Below are 17,114 nucleotides of genomic sequence, written 5' to 3'. Positions count from 1 at the left end.
GACACGGGTTCGAGCCCTAGTCTGGGAAGATCCCACATGCCGCGGAGCAACTAAGCCCGTGCGCCACAACTACAGAGCCTGTGCTCTACAGCCCACAAGCCACAACTGCTGAGCCTACGTGCCACAACTACTGAAGCCCGCGTGCCTAGGGCCTGTGCTCCGCAACAAGAGAAGCCACCGCAATGAGAAGCCCGCGCACTGCAACTAAGAGTAGCCCCCGCTCGCCTCAACTAAAGAAAGCCCACTCGCAGCAACGAAGACCCAACGCAGCCAAAAATAAATAAATAATAAATAAAAATAAAGTTCCCTTTAAAAAATATATATATATGTATATATATATATATATATATATATATATATATATACACACATACATATATATATATAAGGCTGTCATAGAGTTGGTTGTTGCCCTCAGAGAGCTAAAGCATAGTGGGGAAAGCAGTATTAAAAACAATAGTCACAAAGTAGGACATAAAAATTCAGTATGTTACTACATCATATAATGGGGGTTAGGAGAGACCTGAAAGATATCATGAAAAAGTGATATTCAGGCCAAGACCTGAAGAAGGAGTGGGCAGTAGCTAGGCAAAGAGAGGGTAAGAGCATTTCAAGCTAAGGGAAGCGAAGCCATGCAAAGTCCGTGGGGCAAGAAGAAACTTGGCAGATTCTAAGGATTAAGAGGAGTCAGGGACGGCAGGAGCAGCAAACAGGAAGCATGGTCCTGAGGGAGATGAAGTGGTAAGCATGACAGCAGTAACAGGGATGTACGATCCTAAGTTCAGAATTGACGTAAGAATCATTGAGCTTATAGGTGGTAAACTTGTGGATATGGATATATCTGACAAGGGAGAAAAGGAAGAAGCATGAGAAAAAAAAGAATCTAGGGCTGAACCCTGAGAAATTGCAATATTTAATGGTGAGTTAGAGGCAAGAAAGTCTGAAAGATAAAGTGAGATAGAGAACCAGGGAAGTGGGGCCCCATGGAATAAAGCCCAAACCCTTCAGCACGCACACAGCATGCACACTCCCCAGCAAATCAGCCTATGGAACAGGTCACTCTGACCTTAGCCAAATATGATAAACATTTGCAACCTCTTCTTTCTATTTGCTCAAGAGGTATCCTCTACCTGAAATCTTTGCCCCAGCCACCAACAACATGCATTATTTGGCAAATTCCTACTTATCATTTGGCCCCAGTTCCCACAGCACCTCCTCCAGAAAGTCTCCCCTGACTGCCCATGGCTTTATAATGTGCCCCTCTTAGAGCTCTTACTTTGTAATGTTCTACTTGAATATCTTTCTCCTCAACTGCACTAGTAAGCTCCTTTGAGGAAAATCTACATTTACTCACCATTTGACATGATATCCCAGGGACCTAGCCCAATCCAATGTATGGCTTAATAAAGATCTTTGGAACAAATGAACTTTGTACCCCTGCAAAGCCTACCAAAATGTTTTGCACATAACAGGTACTCAATACATATTTGTAAATTTTAATTTAAAAATCTCTTCTGTCACAAAGTATATGATTGATTAAATTTTAATGCTCAGGAAATTAAAATGCTTCTCAAAGAGCAACAGATATACAATTTTTCTTATAAATAATCCTAGGTAAGAATTGACTTAATATTGCCATTAGCAGGCAGTTCTGAGTTTTGAAGTCATTGAGGCAGCTGTGAAGTCATATGAAAAAGGCTATGAAAATACACTGCCAAAATCAGGTGCAGGTGTCTGAGCTCTCACTTCAATTCCTTCATTTTTTGGTTAACACATGTGGTTCATGAAGATCCCAAGATCTCTTTGGAATATCAGTGTTTCCCATGATTGCATCTGGGTAGGCTATTGTTTTTAAGTTTGTGCCTTCAGTGCCTTCAGACAAATCTCAGTGCCAGGCAATTGCTGAGACGCTAAGAAATGCCGTCCACCATGCTGCTGTGGCTAACACTGATTGGGTCAAACACTGGTGGGTGCTCTTGCCAAAAGCAACATGAAGACAACCAGTCCTGAGAGGAAAAGAAGATCCGACCCTGGGGCTGCTCCTTCATGCAGAGCAATGATGAGCTGCCATTTCAGGGCCCTCAGGGGCCACTGCTCATTCCATGCCAGGAAACAGGGGGTTGGGAATGACCTGGTGGCCATGGGACAGGTTCCCAAGACTTCCTGACTACCCCACGCTTTCTTACAATAAATGCCCATCACCTGGGGTACCAGAAGCATGCCTCTTATTTTTCATGCTCTAATTTTTATATCAGAGGAATTAACAAATGAAAATCTGGAGACATTCTGAAGTCTAAGGCAAATTCAAGAAGAGGGCAAGAATAGAGCAAGAGGTAAAGTTGGGGAAAATGAAAAAGATACCTAACCAATTAGAAATGCCATTAATCTCTTCAGTTGATTTTGCTGCAAATTTGAAAGAAATAAGTTGCCAAGAACTGAGACACATAAATTTAGAAGGCCGAGGCTAACTTAAATTTCTGGAATAAGTGCATGTACTCATTTTTTAAATTAATAACACCTGTTAGGAGAAAAACACTACTTTTGTTTGAGCTCCATTTCAAACTCTTCTTCTTAAAAAAATAATCTCATTTAATGCTGACATTTGTCCAAAATACACATTCATCTACGAACGATAAAAATTTATTTTGGTTGATCTTCCACAGCAGTAAGTCCCTGTCATCTCTCAGATTTATTCAGTACTTATGAAAAATTCCTTACACTACTGATGGGGAGCCTTTGTTAAAAAATCTCATTTTTATTTCTATTTATTTCTCCTTGAAATATATGAAAAAGGGAAAGATAATCTAAGCCTTAACTCTCTAGTAGAGTTGAATATGCCAAAAATATTACTATACTAAACCTTCCTGTTTAAGAAAAAAAGTCAAGTCATAAGTAAAGATATTGATAGAAGACTAGTACGGATTAAAACTAAGGTACAAACTTTTGTGATCATGTAAAAACCAAATGGCAGGGCTGCTCTTAAGAATCATTAGAGTAGGGGCTTCCCTGGTGGCGCAGTGGTTGAGAATCTGCCTGCTAATGCAGGGGACACGGGTTCGAGCCCTGGTCTGGGAAGATCCCACATGCCGCGGAGCAACTAGGCCCGTGAGCCACAACTACTGAGCCTGCGCGTCTGGAGCCTGTGCTCCGCAACAAGAGAGGCCGCGATGGTGAGAGGCCCGCGCATCGCGATGAAGAGTGGCCCCCGCTTGCCGCAACTGGAGAAAGCCCTCGCACAGAAACGAAGACCCAACACAGCCAAAAATAAAGAAATAAATAAATAATTCGTTAATCTTATTAAAAAAAAAAAGAATCATTAGAGTAAAATAGTGGTATCCTGTTTCCTCTACATACTGAAAGGTAAAAAGAGATCTGAAGGTCATATAATCATGCTATTTAATAAAGGGATATTATAAATTCCCAGTTCAGTGGCCCAAATCACCACCTTGCTATATAAAGTAAAAACTAGGGTAAGAAGAATTCATATCAATTGATCCACGAGATCATTTGCAATTGTATGCCAGCAGGAAGAAATCCTGCCTGGACCCTAAAGAAGAATAGGAACTTTCTTTGTCTCATCAATGAGCAGACACACTTGATTAGCAAGAAAGACATGCATTGATAAGATCTGTCTATAACATCCCACCAGCAGGAACAGAGAGAGCTCCCAAGGACAGCCAACAGTGTACACACAGGCTGTGTTGAGGAAGCCCTCAGTGTCACTGTAATCCTGACAATCAGAGCAACCTTGGCCTTTAGAGCGGTTTACAGCTTCAAAAACTGTGCCGGGAGCATATGGCATCTAGCAATGAAAATGTAATATAAAGACACAGTAGTAGCCCCTGCAGAGAATATGCTGGAATGTGGGTGGAGCAGATCTCTGTTTTGGCTGACATCCTTATCAAGGCAGTTTATATACTTTATACCTCAACTCCCTTAGGCTGCCCTCCATAAAAAGTAAGTGGAGGCAAGAGATTAAAAAATTAACATAACTCATTTTGAAAGCAGTAGACACAACAATGTTGAAACACACAGAGCAAGAAATGGTTAACTTTTCAGAAAAGAAGTTTGAGGCCCCTAAAGCCAAGGGACTAAAAGAGATGAACTATTTAAAATATAAGACAAAGGCCATTTCTGAAAACACAGAGCTTGAATTTGAAAATCAATTCAATATGTATTGCTTTCTCCCCAAAGCACACATAGTATTCATCTGCTATAATCCCCGGAAATTCTGATTCTCAGAACAGATTATGTGGAAAGCTTCAGGAAAGCACTGGGCAGAGGCTAAACGGTCAGCCTTTCTCCTCCTTCCTGCAGACCCAAGAAAGTGATGGAATGGGATGCCTCATTCCTTTCCAAACTGGGTTCATCCTAGAATATGTGAAAAAAAACCCAGGGTTGTCATCTGGTCATTTGGCAATGCCACAGAGCAGAAAGGGGCATTGGACCCATTGGTAAGTAACTAGCTACTTAATCGCTTATCCTTTGTTTATTCAGAGAAGAAAGGAGGCAAAATGGGATAATTATTCAGCAGGTAAAAAAACGAGCACCGATTAAGCATAACTATATGAGCAAGAATCCATAGGATGAAGTGAGAGACTTCTTTTTAGAAAAAGAAGAAAGGAAGAGCAAAAGAGAAGGAAAAAGACGGTTGGGCATGGTTATCTTCGGTGTCAAAGTTTCTATTTGGGGAGAATTTAAATTTGATTTTTAGATTAACTACATTTAAATATCACATTTAATATTTAATTAAATATTAATTCTTATTAATTAATATTTAATTTAAAATAATTTAAACACCATTATTTAAATACCAAGATCTTACCACAATGAGAAGTACATAACTTTTCAACAGAAAAATAAATGCATTTATTATATCTATTAATTATATATGTTGTTTATATATAATTAATAGAAAATAAGAAACAAGGCCCATAGAAATTTGATTTCAACCAGGTCCCAAAGTAAAGCTTATTTCTACCACTCTTTAAAATTTTATCATCCAAGTACAGTAAGATTATAAAGCTATCTTTTGATGTTTCAGATTTTTTTCTCCATTATTTTTAACAGATAGGCAATGTACCTAAATCAGTGAAATATTTTTATATAGAGGTCAGAGCAGCCCTGGATTTTTATGTTCTTCTAAATAAGGAATGTAGTCTCCTAAGATAAGAGGAGACAGTCTTAGATGTTTTGAATTAAGCAACTCAATATGTTCCCTTGAAGGGAAATGGCAAATAATATATTCATTATTACTTATTCCAAACCTCTAACAAAATGTTATATTTAAAAACAAAGACTGTTCCCAAAGATCCTAACAGCCCAAGAAAAGCTGTTGCTTCCATATTGCTATCCTTCATTATTTTGTTAGCTGTCAAATATTTATTAAGAGCAAAACAGTACATAGTTTAGAGAAATCAGGTCGTAGGGAGTCAAATTGTCTCCATTGAAAGAGATATTCAACTACATACTTTATTTGAGCATTAGCAGTACATGTTCATTAACTCAAAATAGATATTGTCACCAATATCAGAATTACAGGAATTGATTGACATAAACAGGTCCATTTCATATCCATGTGGCCCCTTTCAACTTTTTTTTCTTTTTTTTAGCAGAAATGCTCTTTTTTTTAATTTATTTATTTATTTATTTATTTATGGCTGTGTTGGGTCTTCGTTTCTGTGCGAGGGCTTTCTCTAGTTGCGGCAAGTGGGGGCCACTCTTCATTGCGGTGTGCGGGCCTCTCATTATCACGGACTCTCTTGTCGCGGAGCACAGGCTCCAGACGCGCAGGCTCAGTAATTGTGGCTCATGGGCCCAGCTGCTCCACGGCATGTGGGATCTTCCCAGACCAGGGCTCGAACCCGTGTCCCCTGCGTTAGCAGGCAGATTCTCAACCACTGCGCCACCAGGGAAGCCCCCCCTTTCAACTTTATTCCCTATAATCCTTTCCTTATTCTCTAACTCTGACCATATATTTTCTCAGTTTCTTGAAATAGCTATGCTCCTTCCTGACACAGGGCCTTTGCACCTACTACTGCTGCCTAGAATACTGTCCACCCACCTCCTACTTCTTATCCCTCAGGTAAACCATTCATTCTGTGGGGGAGTTTTCAATGCTACTCCCAGTTTAGGTCCAGGCCCTTTGTTTCACGTATGCATATGTGCAACTACATAATTATTATCCATAAGCTTCTACTACTCAGCATGCTGCATGACACCAGGAATAATGTCAATATGTGCTTCCCATTTGTGTCCCCAGCAGTCAGCATGGGGCCTGGCACAGTGTAAATATCCCTTTAGGGACGACTGACACCATCATGAATGGCCCTATAGGAGACAATATTAGGGATTCCAAAACAGTAGCTTGGAAACCTCACAGGGTTGAAAAACCTCTAGGGAAGAAAGGACACACACGGGACCAAAGAGAAAACGTAGGCAAGTTTTCAAGAAATCTACGGACTGAACAAAGGTAGATAAGGTGACCTCTCTGGCCCATTTTAAGTCTGGGACTCTGAGAATTCAAAAAAAAAAAAAAAAAGAACAGCTGCATGGAACAAGTATCATGAGCAAAAATACTGAGGACTGAAGAGGCAAAAAATACACATGGAACAGCACACAGACCACTCTCCTGAGATCAGAGGGACTGAGTTATGAGGAAGAGGTGAGGAAGCACAGGTGCACAGGTGCTGGAAGGTCTGTGGAAGAAGCGTCTTTGCCCAGCACTGCTAGACACTGGTTTCCATCAGTGCAAACGAGCAAGGAGGCCACCCCAAGAGGGGATCCTTTTTAAGATACACAAATTATAAAGTAGCTTTTTTCAATGGTTGGAAATAAAGAATTAAATTTTAAAAAGACAGTTTTACCAGAATAAGATTATAAAGTGATAAGAGAATAATGATAAATAACTACATGGTGAGCTAATCATTTAGGAACAAGTTCAGCTCTAAGTAATAGAAAAATCTACCCAACAATGGCTTATTAATCCAATTAAAGGTTTGGGTTTTTTTCTCATATTTGAAACCAGAGGCGGATAGCTCAGGGTCTGGTGAGGCAGTTCCATCAAGTGACCACGGATCCAGGCTCTTTCCACAATCCTCAAGGTCACAAGATGAATCATCCCCACACCACCTCTGTGAAAACTCTGAACTTGTACACATTTGTAGGTCTTTACATTTCAGCAGGAACATTAGAGGGCATGCGGGGATAAAGAGATTAACTAATTCAGAGTTAAAGGACCTGTGAGGCTGGGGATCCATACAGATCTTCTGCAAGTTCTGCATGAATTCAAAATGCAAAGATGAAGCTTTATGCTGTATGAATTCATTTCCCATCCAGCATCAGGCCCACGAGGCCCAGAGTGGCCTTGCTACTGGAAATGCCCCAAACCTGGCACGGCAGGGGATTTAGCACTGTCCCACCTGACTGTCTGGCTCAATGACACTGCCAAATCATGCCACGTCTAGGCTTCCAACCAAGAGAAGAAAGCCAGTCTGCAGGCAAAGGGGGGCCCAGAAAGCCTCCTTGAAGCCCCTGTGCTCTACTCTGTTCTTGACCATCTCTGCTTCTCAGGCCAAGAGCCGGGCAGCCTGCGCCTTCCTTGGGCTTTCTTTCTCCCTGGAGGATAGCAAGAAAGATCCTAACTCAAGCGGGTGTTCAATTTTATAAAGCAAGAAATCAGAAGCGCTTTCAGTGTGCTCTTACATGGTAAAAAAAAAAAAAAAAAAGGCAAAAGAAACAGCTCTAACTTCATTATAAAAGAAAGCAAACATTAAAAACTAAGCCTAAAAATATCCCAAACCATGGACGCACACATATACATATGTATATATTCATGTTATTTTAGGACCTAAATCCAATACGAATAATAAAGAGGGTCAAATCACAAATCCCACTCTAACATTTCCAGTGACTTCATCAAAGGAGCGTTCTCTGAAGCCTCAGTGTTTTTAAAACTCATGTAATTCCTGTGAAGATGCCAGTGCTGACTAATTCACCTTTGAAGTTTAAAAAAAAAAAAAACCCTTCACAAGTGCTAATGCTTATTCATATTCAAAGCAGAAAACCACTGGTCATGCTTATGTTGGACACAATGTTATTCCAGTATCTCATTTCAGTTTTTCAGCAGTCGTTTGTTCCCAGAATAACCATAAGACATGCCTAAGTGAAAAAGTTAATAACTGTTTCACACAGTGAGAAAGAAGGACAAGTTGGGGAGTGGTGAAGGGAGAAGTGTTTAGAAGAGAGGGGAAAACACGAGGAGAGGAAAGAGAACATTTATCAGAGTCCAGGACACATCAGGCTTTTTACTGTTAATTCTTGAGCTGTCTGGCATCAACTGAAGCACTTTTAGGAACTACCTTGTTTCACTGATTTTTAAAAGCACATCTTCTCACATTTAACTTCTCTGTAACTTAGATGTAACTTACCATCAATGGTATGTCATAATTTAATTGGAAGCATATAAGATAATGATGCTTCTTGTAATTTAAGGTGCCATAGAATCAATGAAATATGCTATATTCAGTCTTTCTGGTACATCTGGGGGGTATTATTTTATGAACTTACCATGCAAACTATCACTTTCTAGATCTAGCATTCCCGTACTGTGATAGCACTAGGAATAACCGATTTATATCCATTTTTGTAATTTTACCTTTCCCTCACTTTTCTAAATATTTATTTTATATCAGTGCAAAGCATGTGTATCAGTGTAAAACATGTATATTCCCGTAAAAGAAATGGAATCAATACTGTTAGAATCGTAAAATACTAAAGGTTAGGACTCTTAGAAAACATCTCCTGAAATCTTCTCATTCTACAAGTGAAGAAGCTGAGACTGAAGAGGATCTGACTTACCAGGGGATCTCCAGCTGGTCACTGGCAGAACCAGCCAGGGAACCCCATCTCTGGGCTCCTACCTGATCCTGTTCTTTTCCACTCTGCTTACCTAATTTTCATGCTGCTTTGAGCTGCTGCTTCGACACAACATCTTGCATAAAAGCATTAGATAACTAAAAACCCAAATATAAAGTTGCATGTATGTCCCAAAGCACCCAGCTTTTTGAATGTCAAAAAAGGTTATTCTTTGTGTTTCCCTTTTTTTAGCACAACTTGCCAGAAAAATTGCATATACAGAAACAGCCAGCAGAGGGAGTCTTTATTTCTCGGTGCAAATAGAGAAAGAAAACAATGCTTTGAAAATTACAACTTTAACATTGTTAACCCTATAGAGGTACTGCTTAAAATAGTTGCAAGCTTCTAAAAAATTTAAATCTATTTTTAAACATTCTTGACTATTTGAATTTTTAAGATTAATTATGTCTACATCTTTAATAAGAAGGGTTGGGGATGGGTTGGGGTGGTATATATATAGTCACTTCAGGTGGTATATAATATAAAGTCCCCTTTCCTGCAACTCAAGCTAGAGATCCTCCTTGGCATTTAGAATGGTGATGTCAAAATTTTTCTTCAAATCCTGATAGAACCACCCAAACTAATTTCACTTCTGAAACTATAAAATAATATTCCTGATATTTCACAAATACAACTGAATGTATATGCCCAAATATGCAGGCCCAATTAGGAGGCTATCAAGAATATAGGACAATGCTGTTTAGCCAAAATGGTTTTTTAATTGCTCTTTTGAAACTGTCTTAAGAGAAAGCATTTTTAATATCATACAGGGGTAGAAAATCTTTATCTTTCAGAGGGTTTAATACCCAAAATATCTGAAATAACCAAAAGTCTTACTTCTTTTTTTCTGACAAAAGAGATTCTTATTTTCTAGATTTGGCTTAGGGTGCTGGGGTACAGCCAGGAGAGCCAGCCGTAAGACTGCTCCCCCCAAGCAAGAGTCTTAGACTGTTAATCAGCCCAGCTATTTTTAATCTGCCTTCATTGCCAAACGTGGACCAGACACTGTAGTTTGCAAACTAATATGAGGCATGGCCCTCATTCTCATGGAGGTTCAGTCCAGGTGCTTGTGGCGATGGTACACTCCAGAATCTGCTCTGGGATCAGATCCTACACCATTAGCTTATCAATGATGAGTCTCAGATTCCTCATCCTGTAAAATGGGCAAAATGATGGCAAACTGATAGCACTCAATTCATAATAGTGACTATTATTATAAATTTTTTAAAGCAAAATTAGTAAGTCCCAAGAGATTCCTATTGAGCTCCAAGGAACTCTGACATATGGTTTACTCACTATATCTTTGAGGTAAGACTGGAGTGTACAACGAGGGAAAAATAGCTAGGAAGGCAACAGACAGACTGGTAAAAAAAAAAAAAAAAAAAAAAGGTGAGATTTGTCTGATGAGTAGACTATAGGTGAAAGGCAAGGGCATTGCAGCTGCGCAATGGCACGCAGCTCTGCAGCACGTGTGTGCCCATCAATTCTGACAGGCAGCCCCTGTGCCAGGCGGGGCCCACCCGGGCTCAGTCCTGACTTGTCATTCATTAGCACTGTGCTTTGGGTAAGATACTTAACTTCTCCAGGGCTCACTTTTCTCATCCCAGCCTGGGTTTGTCCACCAATCTTGTAGGGTTCTTATGAGGATTAAAGAGAGTGTAATCAGCGTTGAACACAGTATAGCTGTTTTTATTTCTACTGGTGTGGAGGGCAGGGAGTACTCAAAATTGCTCACAGGAACAAGCTGGGAGGGAGAGAGGGGCCGGAGACAGAGCTCATGAAAAAGCAAGGTGGACCAGCTGAGGTGGGCCCTGAGTGCACAGCTTCTTACCACAAGGTATGCAATCCAGGAAAAAGGAAATGAATGCCACAGAGACACAAATGCAGAGATGGAAATGCCAATGACAGGTCAGTATCAAAAAAGCCCAATTTTGTTTTTTCAAAAATTGTGTTTATTCAATGAATAGTAATTATATCCCAACTTTGTACATTCCCTGTGCTGGGCACTTGAGTCTAATGATGATCAAAGATGACACAGCCCCTACCATCATATAGCTCACATTCCAGTAATGTCACCTCTGTCTACTGAAACAATGTCTTAACACTAGGTACAACTGTACCTCTTTCAAATATGTAAGCCAGAAGTCCCTGCCTGATATTCCCTAGGAGAGTGAAAGAAGTAATCTAACCACCTATCTTATTCGATTTAAATCTACATTCCCAGATTTTAAAAAAAAATATTTATCAGCATATAGTAGTTGGATTAATTTTTTTTTAATTCAAATTAGAGTCTGTATACAGAAAGTGAGCTGAGGGAACAAGAATTTGAGAGGCATACTGTCTTTCGTTCCCTGGCTGCATTGTATCAAGGACAACTACTTTTTGTTTGATTCATTTGCTACAAGAAAACTTTTGGATAACTATCAATACTTAATAGGATAGAGCCCCCCCTCCAAAAAAATTTAAATCACGGTAATAGGGAGATTTTAAACTGTTTATGAAACTAGTAAAACACGACATTCCCCAGATGAGGGGGAAAAAAAGAAATTCACATTTGTTGAGCTTCTACTACGTGTCAAGTACTTCTAAATATTTATCCTATTTAATCCTCACAACTGTTCTGTGAGGAAGCATCATTATCCGCAAAACAGAGAAACTGAATTTTTGAAAGGTTTAAAAGAAGACACCTAAAGTCACAACACTGATCAGTGACAGAGCTGAGCTCAAACTCAGGGTTTCCTGGCTAAAACACACAAACAATCTCCACTACAGCACACTTCGTAAAAACTCACTTTTAGGGAAAGGAAACATTTTTTGAAAACACAGAATCCATTCATCTATGTGGTACCCTTCCTGGGTGAATATGCAACTATGTTACCCTGTATAAAAATTAAAAGGGCAGAAGAAAGATCAAGGTTTAGGGAGAATGAGAGCTCCAGGTAAACAGCAATAACAGTACTCACTACCACTTCACAACCACTTTCCAAGCAAGCCAGCCATCTAAACTCAGGTCACCATCTATGCACTCCATTACCCTCCCCTACACAGGAAATCTGCTCTCTCCCCACTTACTACACCTTCTACAATCTCCAATCAAGCAATAGAATACATTTGTTCAAAAAGCATAACTAGGGCTTCCCTGGTGGTGCAGTGGTTGAGAGTCTGTCTGCCTGCCAATGCAGCGGACACGGGTTCGAGCCCTGGTCTGGGAAGATCCCACATGCCGCGGAGCAACTGGGCCCGTGAGCCACAACTGCTGAGCCTGCGCGTCTGGAGCCTGTGCTCCCAACAAGAGAGGCCACGATAGTGAGAGGCCCGCGCACCGCGATGAAGAGTGGCCCCCGCTCACCACAACTAGAGAAAGCCCTCGCACAGAAACGAAGACCCAACACAGCCAAAAATAAATAAATAAGTAAATTAAAAAAAAAAAAAAAAAGCATAACTATATTCTATACCTGGCAAGACAATAATAAAAATCCAAGGGACAAACATTTTCTGCATGCCTAATACACTGGAGTTACTTGCAGTGGAGACAGCTAGTTCCCCACCGAAAGCCATCCTCCCCATTTCCTAATTCTGATGAGAAGGGCAGTGCGTGGAGGTCAAGGCCCACATTTCCTGGCTTCCCTTGGATCCAGACCACGTGACACAATCCTAGCCAGTAAGATATGATCAGAAGCTCCTGGTTATTCCCCAGTGGCACGTTAATAACTGGCAGAACTAGCCTGTATGCCCTTGGTTCTTCCCATTTTGTATGCCAGGAATGTGAGCCGGATGACTAGCGATCTGCATTTATCTTTCCATAAAAGGAAAAGGGACCCACACTAAGGAAGATACAATAGAAAGCAAGAAGGAGCTTGGTTGCCTGAGGACATTGCTGGACGGCTACATTAGCTTGGGACCAATTCTTCTTGTAAAGTGAAAGAAAAATAAATCTCTCCCCTGTTTAATATGCTGTCATTTGAGTTGTCCGGTTACATGAAATTAAATTCAGCCTGTAACTGACAAAGCACTTTATTTAAAGGGTCTTTCCCTTCAAAATGTAAAATCTAGTTGTAAGACAAAATACAACAAATTTTGAAAACCAAATAATGCAAGATATATAAAACATACACAAGGTCCATAGAAAAAACTAAAAGTCAAATATGAAAAGCCAGAAAGCTTAAGATACACCCTAAGGAGAGCTAATAAGACTTAAATATCATAAAAGGTAATAACAAAATTGATGTCACATGGCAGTAGTTATTCCATTGAGAAATGAGTAATAAAGATGCATCCGTTGACACCCGAGTCAAGACACCATTAAGACGGATGTAATAAGAAACAGAAGGTTTCAGGATGGTACCACAGCCTGAGCTGGGACACAGACAATAACAGGATCCTGGAGTTGTCCACAGGTCATGGAGCACAAAACTGGGTGCAGAAGTACAGAGGGACAAACAGCAAACCCTGTTTGGAGCACAAGGAGAAAAACGATGTGCTGGAGTGGAGGCTTCAGATGAAGCTGAGGAAACCCCTGTGCATCCAGGCCGCGAAGCACAGCGAATGCTACATTCGCTTGGACTGATTTTGTATGTATTTAAAAGCTTCTGGGCAAAATAGTGATATATGATGATCTATATTCTTTCATTCTTTACAAAATTGTTTTTAGAAATTCACAGCAATAATTCTAATTGTATGAGGAGGGAAATGAATATAACAAACTATTCTCTTGTATAGATGGGGAATTGGATCTTTTGATAAATGGCATTGCTCCAAATTATACTCATGAATTTTGGATTTTCAAATGATTTGAATCTTATAAAAAATATATTCCAAAAAGTATTCCTTTTTTCTCTGAGATTCTGGAAGACACGTTAGAATTTTGTGTGCCTATGAAAGTCTCTCATAATTGTAGTATGGCTAAAGAATGTAGAAATGCTTGGAAACAATATGCAGAACAATTTTAATCTGACAGAGGTAGAAACCTTCCTACCCACAGAATCAGAATACGGGCATCTGGCCTTCAGACCTTCCAACCTTTATATAAAAAGAATGTGAATTTTATATTGTACTTAGTATAAGCCTTACAATGCTTGAGTTTTTGTTAACTCTCTGGGACCTTAAAATAGTTTCTTGATGTAATGAACCCAATTAGAGCGCTGGGTAAAACTGTCTTTCCATCTCTCTCTCTCTTACTCTCTCCCTCTCTCCCTTTCTCTCTCTCTCTCTCTCTCTCTCTCACACACACACACACACACACACACACAAACACACACACACTTTGTTGCTTACAATTGCTGTCTGAATAAAATGTTTTCTACACTAGAGCATATGGGAGTTGGTGGAGGTGCAGAGGAAGATGAAAAGATTTGCCTAAGCTAATTCCAGACTAGAAGTTGAATGGCCGTTATACACACCATAAGGCAATTTCATTAACATATTAATTTCAGGCGGTAACACATATCTAATAAGAGAAACACAGTGGAAGTCACAAGACCTAGATTCTATTTCTAGCTTTGCCATTGACCTTCTGGGTGACCTTGCATAAGTCACTCAACATCCAAGAGACTCAGTCTTCTCATTTGAAAAAAAAAAAGGCATAACCTAGTAGTTATTTGAGAAAAATGCTATGAGGTGAAGAACTCATTCAGAACACTTGATGAGGATACGATCGTTTCTGAGAGAGATGATGAAACTTTCTTCACTGGAACCTTGATTACTAGAATCAAGGAAATTGGATCCCGATAGAATTAGAAAAAGTCAAAAATTTCTTTCCAATTTACTTGATAGAGAGTCCACTGAACTACTCTGTTCCTCAAAGATCAAAGTATATTTGATGTGCTACAAAAAAGACCCATACCATGTTAGGAGCCGTGTTTAAAGTTCAAGTTCCCAACCAATCTCAGGAGACCTTATGCCCACTTAGATCAGATATACTTGCTGATAAGAAAATTACTCCCTAGCACTATTAAGCATTTTCAGAAATGCCCTCAGCCTTTCAAATGATTAGGATTCCAGCTGACAAATTATTTTGCAAGAACCACTCGTTCAGGATGTGCCAACTCTATGCCAAACCTGTGGGAAAAGCACCTACGTTCTTTGGAAAATGAGAAGCTGCCCCCAAAATACTGAGAAATGCTTGTATTAATTTGTATCATCTTAAATTATGGTGCATATAGAAAACAAGTTAATTACAAGTGTGGAATAATTTCCTATCTTAGAAAAAAAAGGCATGGTGTAACCAGAGCAGATGGATATTTTTTAGTCAGAAAAACACCCAGTTCCTAAAATAAGAGATACTAAGATTTTCAGAACAGTCTTATCAACAATGGGTCCTCTGGGGATTAAACTGTCGGGAGAAAGAAATAGCATTAAGTATTTTCAGCAAATGATGTGCTAAATTATATGAACATTTAATATGTGTACCAACTGGAAAGGAATAACATGGACTTGGGCTTAGGGAATTTTGACTTATGTTAATTATTATAATAGAAACCTGACTAGAAGCTTATTATAAAAGAACCAAGAGAAATCACAATGATGTATCCATTGGCAGCTCAGACCTAACATCAATTATAATCACAGCTTTGCAGAGTAATCTTGTTTTGCTACTTACCAACCAGTGCTGGATGTTATTTTCTAGCTAAGTTTTACTCATACAAATTTCCTCTAGATTAACTGCTCCAAATCCTTGAAAATGATAGCATCTTCTTCTAATGTTTTATACTCTAATAAGAAATGGTTTAAACACTTTATTATAATTATGAAAATTCAAAATATATTATTTGAGTCACAGAATTATAGACACAAATAAGACTGAAGAGAGCATTTAATGAAAATCTCTCCACTATTATATTATAGGTGAGAAAGAAGTGACTCAGAGAGTTTAAATGACTTGCCCAAGATCACACAGCTAGGAAATGGAGAATCCAGGTGGCATGCTTTCCACCACACCAACATGTTGTGCAAAAAAACCACATGATGAAAATTTCTTGGTTAATCCAAACTGCAGTATTAACTGGATAAAGAAGAATCCAAACATAAGGATATAGATTTGATATGTGCTATTATACCTTTTCACATTGCCAGTGACTCAGGTAATCTATATGGTCATTATTAATGTACTACTAAGTCTAAATCAAAGTAAAGACTCCAGCTCAAAGCAAAATATTTTTAATTAAATTTGCTTAAGATGAAAGAAAGACATCAAGAAAGATAAGAACAAATGTTGGCAAAATTATCATATACTGTTTTATTGCCAAGTAAAATGTCCCTGGTGAATAAGTAGTCAACTGGATAAGAAAATAAATTAAAAACCTAAAAATTAAAAACAATAAAAAGAGACACTTCTTTTAAAAGACACCCTAATTGTAAGATGTGTCATTTTCAAATAAATTAAACCATGACCTTTGACTTAATGAAATACACTAATAGTTAACCATTAAAAGTCAGGTACAGAAATAAACATTACAGTTTCTAGTGTCACCAAAACCATTCAGAAAGCACAGTGTCAAAATGTGTTTCGGTGCTTTTTTTTTTTCTATACAACAGATTTGATTCTTTAAGGATTTCAATACACCGTTCTTATTTGGTGTATTTACAAGAGAAGTTCAGTATATTCAGCTTTACTTAAATGCTACATTACATGGTGTATTTATTACCTTATAAAATACGATGTGGCAAGTAAGACATAGAAATAAACTTTACAAAAAACCAATAGACAAAATATTTTCACACACAGGCCTGACTGCATTAATAATTAACAGAAAGCCTTTTCACAAGGGAACTTAATGGAAAGTTTTTCTTAAGCAAGTAAGCAGAAACTCAATAGAAATGGGTAGAAAACCAGAGGAAAATAAACTGGTGCCATATGTTTTAAACAGTAAAACAATTATATAGTCCATTCAACAATGAAGATGGATGTATTATGAATTATAGTGAAACAAAGAATCTGCTCCTTAGTAAACAAATATAAAACATAATAGCTAGCAGATTGCCTATTGAACTAAAGGCAAAGAGGCCTGAAGTTACAGTAGAAGGGAAAAAAAAAAAAAGAAAGAAAAATCTTCAATACAGTCTCTATCACAATGCCCTGAAATTGAGACCAAACTACTTTCACATGGAGCTTTTTTTTTACTACAGAGATGTTCTGGCCCAGCTTTTTTTTAATAGTCTAATTTCAATAATTAGTCTAATTTCAATAATCTATCCTTTAA

General features: G+C 38.7%; 1 protein-coding gene across 2 annotated transcripts in view; it reads right to left on the bottom strand.

Moving 5' to 3' along the window:
• GRB14 (growth factor receptor bound protein 14) overlaps positions 1-17,114 on the bottom strand; it is a 124,622-nt gene that overhangs the window by 51,638 nt on the left and 55,870 nt on the right. The window lies entirely within an intron of this gene.

The sequence above is a fragment of the Eschrichtius robustus genome, chromosome 5 (assembly GCF_028021215.1).
Source record: "Eschrichtius robustus isolate mEscRob2 chromosome 5, mEscRob2.pri, whole genome shotgun sequence".
Lineage (NCBI taxonomy): Eukaryota > Metazoa > Chordata > Mammalia > Artiodactyla > Eschrichtiidae > Eschrichtius > Eschrichtius robustus.
The sequence above is the reverse complement of the archived record's forward strand: the minus strand, read 5'-3'. Positions and strand labels throughout refer to the sequence as shown.